The sequence below is a fragment of the Staurois parvus genome, unplaced genomic scaffold (genome assembly GCF_062004578.1).
Source record: "Staurois parvus isolate SC_StPar_1 unplaced genomic scaffold, SC_StPar_1.0 ptg000289l, whole genome shotgun sequence".
Classification (NCBI taxonomy): Eukaryota; Metazoa; Chordata; class Amphibia; order Anura; family Ranidae; genus Staurois; species Staurois parvus.
The window spans coordinates 1,453,249-1,465,273 of record NW_028318085.1 but is presented as its reverse complement, the minus strand read 5'-3'; positions in this window follow the sequence as shown (position 1 = coordinate 1,465,273).

Below are 12,025 nucleotides of genomic sequence, written 5' to 3'. Positions count from 1 at the left end.
TCAGCTCACAAGATTTCTGCCAGGATCAACAGGTTGCTTTTGCATTTATTGAACAGATACAACAAAACTCAACAAAAGATATTTATTGTTATGGTTTACATACATTTTGAATCCTCTAATAGCTAGTGAGCTGTAACTGCAATGGGGCAGGTTCAGGCATGGGCATTGCATCAAGTCTGCTCTAAAAGTCTAAAACAAGGTATTTCACAAAAATGGAAAGGTTTTGTTTAAAAAATGTTATGTTGATGGGGTAGGAAGGAACCAGCGAAGGCATAATATAGGTAGGCTAAACTATAACATTTCCATGGCACAAATACCTGTGACTGTTAAAGAGAGTGAAGGGAGCCGCCACCTAAGTGCAGTATTAAATGGGCTGGATTACAAAAAATTAAAAACACTTACAAGATGTGAAGTAATAAAAGGCTCTTCATGTACTGTAAACGTACAGCATCGGCAGCTCCTCTCCGTCCTGCAGGTACCGACAGCCAGGATCCTGACAGGTGGACTTCAATGAGACTCTTCACCCAGACAGAATCCCTCTGAAGAAGGATAGAAGCTGTGCTGGGTTGTATTCAGCATCTATACATTGTATGTTTCTGTATGCAGAGGAAACACCTCTTCCTGTGTGTGTATACGTTGTATATTTCTGTATACATTGTATATTTCTGTATACAGAAGAATTGTCTCTTCCTGTGTGTGTATACATTGTATATTTCTGTATACATTGTATATTTCTGTATGCAGAGGAAACGCCTCTTCCTGTGTGTGTATACATCGTATATTTCTGTATACAGAGGAATTGTCTCTTCCTGTGTGTGTATACATCGTATATTTCTGTATACAGAGGAATTGTCTCTTCCTGTGTGTGTATACATCGTATATTTCTGTATACAGAGGAATTGTCTCTTCCTGTGTGTGTATACATTGTATATTTCTGTATACATTGTATATTTCTGTATACAGAGGAAACGCCTCTTCCTGTGTGTGTATACGTTGTATATTTCTGTATACATTGTATATTTCTGTATACAGAGGAAATGTCTCTTCCTGTGTGTGTATACGTTGTATATTTCTGTATACATTGTATATTTCTGTATACAGAGGAAATGTCTCTTCCTGTGTGTGTATACATTGTATATTTCTGTATACAGAGGAATTGTCTCTTCCTGTGTGTGTATACAGCGTATATTTCTGTATACAGAGGAAAAGTCTCTTCCTGTGTGTGTATACATTGTATATTTCTGTATACAGAGGAAAAGTCTCTTCCTGTGTGTGTATACATTGTATATTTCTGTATACAGAGGAAACGCCTCTTCCTGTGTGTGTATACATTGTATATTTCTGTATACAGAGGAAACGCCTCTTCCTGTGTGTGTATACATTGTATATTTCTGTATACATTGTATATTTCTGTATACAGAGGAAACGTCTCTTCCTGTGTGTGTATACATTGTATATTTCTGTATACATTGTATATTTCTGGATACAGAGGAAACGCCTCTTCCTGTGTGTGTATACATTGTATATTTCTGTATACATTGTATATTTCTGGATACAGAGGAAACGCCTCTTCCTGTGTGTGCATACATTGTATATTTCTGTATACAGAGGAATTGTCTCTTCCTGTGTGTGTATACATTGTATATTTCTGTATACAGAGGAATTGTCTCTTCCTGTGTGTGTATACATTGTATATTTCTGGATACAGAGGAAACGCCTCTTCCTGTGTGTATACATTGTATATTTCTGTATACAGAGGAATTGTCTCTTCCTGTGTGTGTATACATTGTATATTTCTGTATACAGAGGAATTGTCTCTTCCTGTGTGTGTATACATTGTATATTTCTGTATACAGAGGAATTGTCTCTTCCTGTGTGTGTATACATTGTATATTTCTGGATACAGAGGAAACGCCTCTTCCTGTGTGTATACATTGTATATTTCTGTATACAGAGGAATTGTCTCTTCCTGTGTGTGTATACATTGTATATTTCTGTATACAGAGGAAACACCTCTTCCTGTGTATATAAATTGTATATTTCTGTATACAGAGGAAACGCCTCTTCCTGTGTGTGTATACATCGTATATTTCTGTATACAGAGGAAACGCCTCTTCCTGTGTGTATACATTGTATATTTCTGTATACAGAGGAATTGTCTCTTCCTGTGTGTGTATATAAATTGTATATTTCTGTATACAGAGGAAACGCCTCTTCCTGTGTGTGTAAACATTGTTTATTTCTCTAGAGATCATCAGAGGGATTCTGTCCGGGTGGAGAGTCTCATTGAGGTCCACCTGTCAAGATTCTGGCTGGTGGTACCCGTGGGACAGAGAGGAGCGGCTGATGCTGTAGTTTTACATGAAGAGCCTTTTATTACATCACATCTTGTGAGTGTTTTTAACTTTTTGTGAATATACCAGCCCATTTAATACTGCACTTAGGTGGCGCCTCTCTCTTTATTCGTTTTACACAGAGCTGGCCATTCACTGAGGATAGCGGCCGCCGATGCACCTTTCATCCTTCATGAGAATTTATGAACTTTATGGACATTATTGGTCACTTGTTCACCCCAAATGTCTTTCCAGTGTATTCATATGTTTGCTGGACAGTTATCCTCTGTACGTCAGGCTATCCTTATCTTTGTGAATGTTAAGCTGCGAATTGCACTTGTCTAATGGTTAAGGCAGTTCGGATTTTAATAACCTGAAGGTCTGATAAAATACTCATAAAGCAATATATGGAGACACATATATTGTATGACTGATTTTAACCTGAGATCTCCAAGCTTTGTTTAGCCAACCAGAACTGCCAGCCTATTTGATCAGCTGCGCTCACAGCCCACTGCATCTAGACAATGGCAAACCAGCGCAGGTCATTAGCATTGCCTCCCCAATTCCCATGCTGCAGCCTTACTTTGTCCAGCAACATCACAATGGAGGCTTGCAGTGCTAAGCCTTTCCCAACCTCCCACAGTGACATATGTGGGAGAATCTATCACAGGTGGTGTGAAAGGAGTGGCAGGCAAGTAATCAGCAGGCCCAGAATAATGCATGTGCACCAAGCCCATCCAATTGCAAACAGATGAGTTGAAGCAAAAATAGACCATCATCTTTGACTGTTAGCTTTTATGCTCATATTTATTCATTTTAGGTTATTATATAGCGTGGTCAATTTACATAGCACTTTACATATATATTGTACATTCACACCAGTCCCTAACCCTGAAGGAGCCTACAATCTAAGGTCCCTAACTCTCATTTATACACACTAAGGCAAATTTAGACAGGAGCCAATTATTCTAATAGCATGTCTATGGAGTGTTGGAAAAAACCAGAGGAAATCTATGCAGGCACAGGGAGAACATGCAAAGTCCAGGCAGGTAGTGCTGAGGTTCGGATTGGAACCAATGACCCTAGTACTGTCCAGTTGGGGATGCCACACACTGATTGGAATTAGGTTGGTCCAGCTGGAACCGCAGAATTTTGAGCTGTGTATGCCCAGCTTAATCCATATACTTGTTCCAGATCAGTGACTGATAAGTGTCAACTAGCATTTTCAGAAAGGAAGGTCATCATTGTGTAGGCACTACTGTACACATTGCGGCACTGCTGTTAAGTCAGTTCCCATGCTGAGGCCTCCAGTAAAATTTTAAGCGATAGCAGCTTCAAGACCCTAGAAAGCTTCCCCCTGATTCTCTATATTTTCGGTTTCCATACTCCATTCAGTCCTAGGGCCATGATGGGAATAATGTGCTTACACATTTACAAGAGTCTTCTCCTAGATCAGCAGTTCCAGGCCTAGTCTGCAGAGAGGGTCCTGCTGAATTATTGAGACCCATGGGAAATGTGGATCCAGGTTACCAGGCACATACACCCAAGGCAGGGGCGGACTGACAACTCATGGGGCCCCCGGGCAATAGGGGATCATGGGGCCCCTGTGTCCTTGCCCAAACTCAAACAAGCCTATGAAAAAGGTACCAGGGGCATCTCATGGGGCCCCCTACTGACCCCGGGCCCTCGGGCAGTGCCTGAGTTTCCAAATGGTCAGTCCGCCCCTGACCCAAGGTAATCTTTTCAACCATCACCAAGCCAGCAGACCCTCCTTACCAGTCCACCACCTATTCCCTTCCAGAACCAGTTGTATAGTTCACACTTCCCAGGTATTGGCTGTATTGTTAATCTCCCAGAATGGGAAACCAATAGAGTTTACACATATCTAGAGCAGAACTTTTAGGAAAGTTACAACATGGCACTACATTGTGGTTTGATGGATGAACATCCTTTCCAGGAAAACATGTCCAGCACTGCCACTCCAGTCTGCACTTCTTGCAGTTCTACTAACTACTTTACTCTCTCCACCCACTGCTTTGCTGTATTTCTCTTAGGGCTCATTCACAGGAGCCATGGATTTATTGCCCACCTAGACAAGGGCTTGCAGCCACTCAGGGCAGTACAAGTATCACTGCAAAAATGAAATGGAATGCAGCATTCACCAAGAGGTACCATCACCAATTGCAACCCATTCAAGTATGTGGCTGTGGCACGGTAAGTTGTCATTTTCATTGTTAAAACAGGCATTGTAGAGGCAACATTTGCCTCTTTACAGCCTGTCAAACACCTCTGAAAGGTGATCCACCGCAGATTGCTTTTTTGAAGAGCAGCAAGAGCTGCTGCACAGATGAACGATCACCTACTCAGCTAAGATGATGGACATGGGCCTCCTAGCAACCTATAGGTGGGACTACTCAATAAAAGAGTCCCTTTACAAATGTCATCCTCTATGTTTGTCTCATGGCAGGTCCATTATTGATGCATTTGGTTTATACTAACATTTCCTAAATTTGTGTTTTGCTAGCTTCAGAAGGACCTCACTGCAGAAGCTTCTGAGAGATGAAAGATTAAGCGTCTGACTGCCAAGTTCTTAGGTTGATATGCCCTGCCGATTGTCATCTCCACTTTATACTGAAGTCCTGTTAAAAAGTCCTGCTTTTCTTGCTTCTTTATCAATCATGTCATACAAATAAATATTTCAAGGTAAGAAAATGAAGGAGGATGTGGCAGGTAGGCAAAGTTGGGAACCAAGTGCATAGATCTGACTGCACAAGCACCCAAAAAAGATAGGAAGGCAATGGGTGAATCCATACACCAACAGTGGCCCATACCACAAATACCATTTTTGGGTGGATTTATCCAGAAGTCATCAGGAGAGAAATGACAGCAGAAATTATTAATTAACTTGAGCAATAAATTGTATACTGCCTTACTTTCATTAGTTTTTTTATTGAGAGAGGCTTTTAAAGTAAGAACTAACAACACTCCCTTGGATTCTAAGTAACTTAATATCAGGAGATATAATAATTGTAGGTATATTAATGACATCACACAGGCAAACAGGACTTTGGAAGACAGCTGTGTAACGGGCATTGTAATAATAATTGAATACGTTCATCCGGACATTTGCAAGTATCCGTGTAACACTGTTTATCGGTGGAGGAGGCGAAAAACAAATTAAATTGTCATGGCTACGAAAACAAACTTCAAACAATTCTTCAGGGTTGTGAATAGAGTTCAAGATGCTTGCTTGGTACCATGTGGCACTTGGGGCTTCAGAGGAAGGGATGTGTAACATGAAAGTTTCAACCGTATCCAAAGCCAGAACTAAAAGGTTAGAACCCCTGTCTTGTTTTTATTGACCCCCCTTTCCCCTCCCTTACTGTCTTTAGCAGGTATCATGCATTTTTTAAAAATTTTGTACCTGGTGATCCTGCCTTCCCTCTCCCGCTTCTGCTCCTAGAGTGAAAATGCTCACTCACCAGCAAGTCTATGCAGGAGCAGCGTTGTCCCTCAGCTTGTCTGATATTAATGAGACTGGCCTGTTGATATCTCCAGCGTGAGGACCATCCACAGAACAAGTGACATTAGCTCAGTAATTTTGAACCTGGTGATCCTGCCTTCCCTCCCGCTTTGGCTCCTAGAGTGACAACGCTCACTCACCAGCGAGTCTATACAGGAGCAGCGTTGTCCCACCTAGACAAGGGCTGCTCCATGGATGGTCCTCAAGCTGGAGATATCAACAGGCCAGTCTCATTAATAACAGACAAACTGAGTGACAACGCTCATTCACCAGCGAGTCTATACAGGATCAGCGTTGTCACTCAGCTTGTCTGTTATTAATGAGACTGGCCTGTTGATATCTCCAGCTTGAGGACCATCCATGGAGCAAGTGACATTAGCTCAGTAATACGCTGGTCTCATCATTGCTCATAGATGTGCTGTGCTGCAGTTGGACGCACTGGAAGCCAGCCCACAACGCCATGCATATTGCAATCATAGTAAATCAACAAAATGGAAATTTTGAAAAGCAGTTATAAAAGAAAGTGAAAAATATATGGGGATCCCTCAAAAGATAACATTGTTTCACTACAGAACTTTTTGCAAGAGGGTTTAGTTCTACTGTAAGAATAAAGGTTTACATTTGAATGTGTAGCTGAAGTTTAATGTTCATTAAAGCTATAATGTGCATTGTCACCACTTATGATTTGGTAAATTATTCATCCCAAATAAAACCACAACTTTTATTTAAAAAACAACATTAGTGTATGGCTAAACCCCCCCAAAAACACAAAAATGTAACATATGGTAGTATACCAATCCTTAAAGCCGTATTAAACCCAAAAGCAAACATTTATTTTATAGCAGCTTACCAATTAGATGTGATGGCTGCATTTGCTTTCTTTTTCAGGCTTTCTTTCTTTTTTTTTTTTCACTTGGTAGGTGTCATAAGGGGAGCAGTGGTCTGTTTGGAGGCTGCTAACCTGGATGACCTCAGCAGTCATCTTTCGAGGGTGTAGCTGGGTGTGCTACTGACTGCAGGAACCTCTCTCCTTTCACTTCCCTCTCCCCATCATTATTGTGCTGCAGCAGCTGCCTCTCACCCATGAATTCCCTGCTGTGTGAACAGAGTGGGGTCTGTGTGAAATTCCCCTGTCATGTACCTGATAGGAGACTGAAATGATGAGGTCAGCCTCACTTGTATCTCCAGCCCAGGCCCCTCCGGAAGTGGAACAGTGGGTACCGAGGGACAAGAGGAACACGAGTGCCAGCAGATGATGATAGGAGATCTTGCAGCAGGAGATGCAGTCCCAAGGAGACTAGCGGGCCATCTATTCAGGAATGGTAGCTGTGCTCAGGAATCCAGCCAGGGTTATAGGGGCACACTACTTACTCTGCAGGTTCAGGATGATTGGCTTGTCAAAGCCCCCCGCAGACTTGAGGCAGGAACGCTCAGTGGTGCACAGAGCCTGTACAGCAGACAGCCAGGCAGACACTCGAACAGGACAGGATGCCAAGATCAGAGACAGGAGCATGGTCACAGGAATATCCAGGGTCATCAAGAGGCAGGCAGCAAAGTACCAAATCATGAGCAGAGCCGAAGTCAGAAAGAGAGCCGGGTCAGAAACTGGCAACAAGTCAGGAGCAGAAGCCGAGATCAGGTCAGGAACAAGAGAATCATACAGGAACAACGCAGGACACAGGGAACAGCTGAACACCAGTCAGCACTGACAGTGAGCAAGAGCATCCTTTAAATAGCCTATCTGGTGCCAAAAACTATAGGTTTGCTCCCGCGTGAGTGCACACGTATGCATGCACTCCTGTGCGCATGCATAAGCCTATTTTTAGCAGCGATGCGTCTATGCACATTTCTATGAGCGCGTGTGCATATGTATGCGCCAGTCGCTATACTGGAATTACCTTACATTTAGCCATGCTTCTCACAGGAATTCTCTGACATCCCCCCCCCCCCCACCTGGCAATGCACTAGAGTCAATTATAAAGCAGAAGAGCTTGAGCCAATGGGAGCATGAGAGAGGAAACTTGCTGTGCAGCAGTAGATCATGGGACATGTAGTCCTAAAGGAGCACTGCTTCCGGTGCTTAGCAGAATGGAGGCTAATGGCTGCAGGAGTACAGGAACAAAATTCCCTGCATACAGAGGATGAGAGATACAGTGTTTTCCTAGCAAAACTAGCTGAGTTCAGGTAGACCAGCGTGGGGAGTGAACAGAGGCAGCCTGTGCTGGGGTCTGTGCCTTGCATCCCTGAGGACAGAGCTCACGAGGACTAGAGAGAGAGAGAGAGACTGAGCTACAGAGAAACTCAAGCTGGGGAGACCTGTTGCTGTGTGCCACCAACCTCAGGGTAGATCTGACTGTGAGGATCTGACCATGAGGGGCTGATCTTGTGGACTGAGACTTCTGGGGCAATTGATCGCTAAATGGACTGGACTTGATCTGTTGCATAAGGGGAGCAGTGAGCAGAACTATCAAGCTTAACACCTTGTTGCCCACAGTTAATGCTAACTGAGCTTGACCCTTATTTAACAGCCCATTCTTTATACAGTACAGTCTTAAAAGGATAGCTACATGTGCACCACTGACAGAAGGGCCTCAGCGAAAGCCAGCCAACAATGACAATTAAGCACAAGGTACTTTACAGTCAACTCCAGGGATACCCCTTGGCCAGTAACGTGTACACCCACCTATTCGAGCTACAGTATATGTATAGAGTGCACTCAGGAACATTGTTTGAGTATCCATTGCTAAGAAATACAGTGACGTTTCTTTTATGCCATTCATGATTTCACAGTTCATGCTATTTTTATGGATACTGTGTGGATTAGTATAATGAGGCTTAGCATTATTGTGGCGTAAGATAACGGCCGTAGGTGAGAATAACCTCCGCTCAGGTCATCTAACGTAGTCTGTTGTCCTGTTTAGTGGTTTTATGCATTGCGTTTGCTTATCCTTTAATAATACATTCATCTCATCAATCCTCAAGATGCTTGTGGACGGTTTTTCTTTGTACCATCAAAGAGTGGTAGAATATTTATGCTTAGGCTACAGAGGTGTGGGTAACCTATAACCAGGCGTGTCGGTGGGAACTGAGCGGGTTATAGATTCGTGGTAGAGAACAGAGGACCCATCACACCTATACTAATCATCGACCATGATTAGTCCTCTTCCACAAATTCTTATAACATGATTAACTCCTGGAAACTCTGACAATAAGTCATTCAAATGAGCTAGGGTTGACTTTTCTATGCTGAGATTTGGTTTGTAAAATCTTTTTTTCATACCCTCACGTCCAAAGGAAATTCTCATTATACTGAGAAAGTGATATATACAAGTTATCTGTGAACCTTGATACTTACCTGGTTCATATGCACTGCATCTGGTATCAGTTTATCCTTCTAATATATAATTTATACTAATTCTGGTACTTTTTCTTCTTCACTCTTTTAATAATTTTTTTTTGGCAACTTTTGTTATCTGTCATTTTGTTATATTATGACGAAGTGTCAAAAGGGGTCTTCTAGACTCTAAAGTAGATGTCTAGGGTAGGTTAGCCTGCCTATACAAATGTCAAATCTATTATCTCTCTAAGTGTAATGCTGGGCGTTTCTTCTGTATACAAATCTTACTGTACAGATGTTGGACACTTTTATTTGTTAAACAATAAAACTTGATTATACAAAAAAAAAATGTAGTGGCTGCATTTGTTCCTTTAATTTCACCCCTGTGATCCTGCCAGCAACACACTTCTTTTCCTAGGTTGACTCAATGTACTGTAACAACCTTTTTGACAAATGCCAGCACTGTCAAACTGCCAATGGAAGCTTGGATTCGGCGATTATTCTCTCCCATTGTTCTCCCATGCTTAGTATAAAGACAACACTGTTTACATTGTATAGAGTCTCACAATTTGCAAAAGGGGCAAGAGTATATCTATTAAGTTCTAAGTATTCCAAATTCCTTGAATCTGTATTGAATCAAGTATACACCTATTAAACACACAGAGATAGGAGCTCCTCGGTTACACATGTCTGGCATGTAGTATGTGGCCTCAATAGTATGCAGAGATTTACCAAAGGAGATCCTGTGGTGAGATATTAGTTTCAGGAGGATTAGAGGAATGGAGTTACTAGAAGTGAACTAGCTTAATGTGACCCCGCAACTATACATAAGTAACTCAAGCAAACTACTCCTTTAACCTCCTTGGCGGTATGATTCTTTCCGATTTTTTGTGCTGAAAGCGGTACCATTTTTTTGCATGGAAATATGTAGTTTTTTATTGTAGGCTGTAATTTTTAGGAATAACTCACTGAAATCTGTCCGAACAAGAGTCTAGTAAACATTCCAGATATGATAAAATTGGAAACACAAAATCATAAATTATAATTTAATAAATAATCATAAAAAATAATAGTATAATAATAATATATTTAATTCAATAATATAATCAAACCAAAAACACTGAAATTTAAAATACAGAGGCAAATTCGCACATCGCTGAGTCGCAAAATCGTTTTCAGTGTCTGATGACGAATTTCCCCACGAATCATTATCACTCAATTCGGCAAGTGGTTCTGATTTACTATCTCTGTTCTAAAACCGCTTTTGACGTAAAGGGACGCTTTTTGGACGCCATGGACTTTTCTAAGTTTCCAGGCAGAAAGAACAGTCAAAATGCAGGCAGGGCGCAGGACAAAGCAGTAGGGACAAAATGTATGTGAAATGCATTGAAACAGCAATGACAGCAAAAAATGACATTTTTAAAAAATTTCAAATTTCCCGCCAGTTCCGGCGCCCGTACGTCCCGACGTCACAGGGACTGGAACACGGAAGCCGGATGCCGGCATCGGCCGGAGGAGATGGCCGGGGACACTGCAGGGGACACATCGCGGGAGCGAAGGACAAGGTAAGTGCTGCACGGACCCCCTGAGCAACGCCGCATGGTAAGCCCGAGTGTAGCTCGGGGTTACCGCTCTTGGTACTCAAATTTTACCCCGAGCTACACTCGGGAAAACCGCTAAGGAGGTTAAAATAAAGACAGTAAATACTTTTCTTATATTTTGCCTGCATCACCGAATGCCTCTCAGATTCTGAGAAACAAGTATGCCAAGCAGGGCTGGGAGAAGGGGTGGGCAGGAAGGGGGGGCTGGGGGAATTTGGGGGGCAGCAGGGGGTAAGAATTACACTGATAAGCAACCTGGCTGTTTCTTCTCAAAGCAGGGAGAAAAAAAACAACCAGATCTGTACGTAAAAGCAGCACGTATTACACACATTGCACATTGTTAGGTACACAGTTAACCCTATGATTGACTCTAGATGTTAACCCTTTTCCAGCTAGTGTCATTAGTACTGTGTACAGTATTAGCACTGATCACTGTATTAGTATCACTATTGATGTCAGTGTCATTTAGTAAGTTAGTGTACCTCCCAGCAAGCATCAGTTAGCGCCAGATTGTCCACCACACTACCACAGTCCCACTATAAGTCGCTCATCACCGGCATTAACAGTATAGCGTCATAGATGTGTAAATTCCAGTATATATAGCTTGTAGACATCTTAACTTTAACACAAACCAATTAATATACACTTACTCGGATTTTTCTTTTTTACATGGCATGTGGCAGAATACATTTTGGCGGAAATTGATTTAGAAATTTGATATATTATATTTTTATTAGATATAATTATAACAAAAAAGTAGAGAACTTTTTTTTTATTTTTGTATTTCTTAGTTTATATAATAATTATAAAACAGTGATGATCATAGAAAACTTTATTTGTATGAAAAAAAATTATATAAATTTAATTTGAGTACAGTGTTGCAGGACCGCACAATTGGCAATTAAAGTAGCACAGTGCTGCATAGCAAAAAAAAAAAATGCCCTGGTCAAAACCTTCCAGAGGTCAAGTGGTTAAACCTGTACATTTTTCACATATTCTTGTTCCAAGTCCTATGAGTGCCAGCTTTTCGCTCCAGAATATGGCATACCTCCTAACTTTCTGATATGAGAATGAGGGACACCTTTTGGCAAAAGTATGTGGGAATACCAAGTACACCCCCATCATGCCTCGAGTTATGTAGTCCATGAAGCATTAATACACAAACCATTAGTTAAACATCTAATGGTCAAAATAACAAACTCAATCATTTAGAATGTGGTTGGATGGAAAA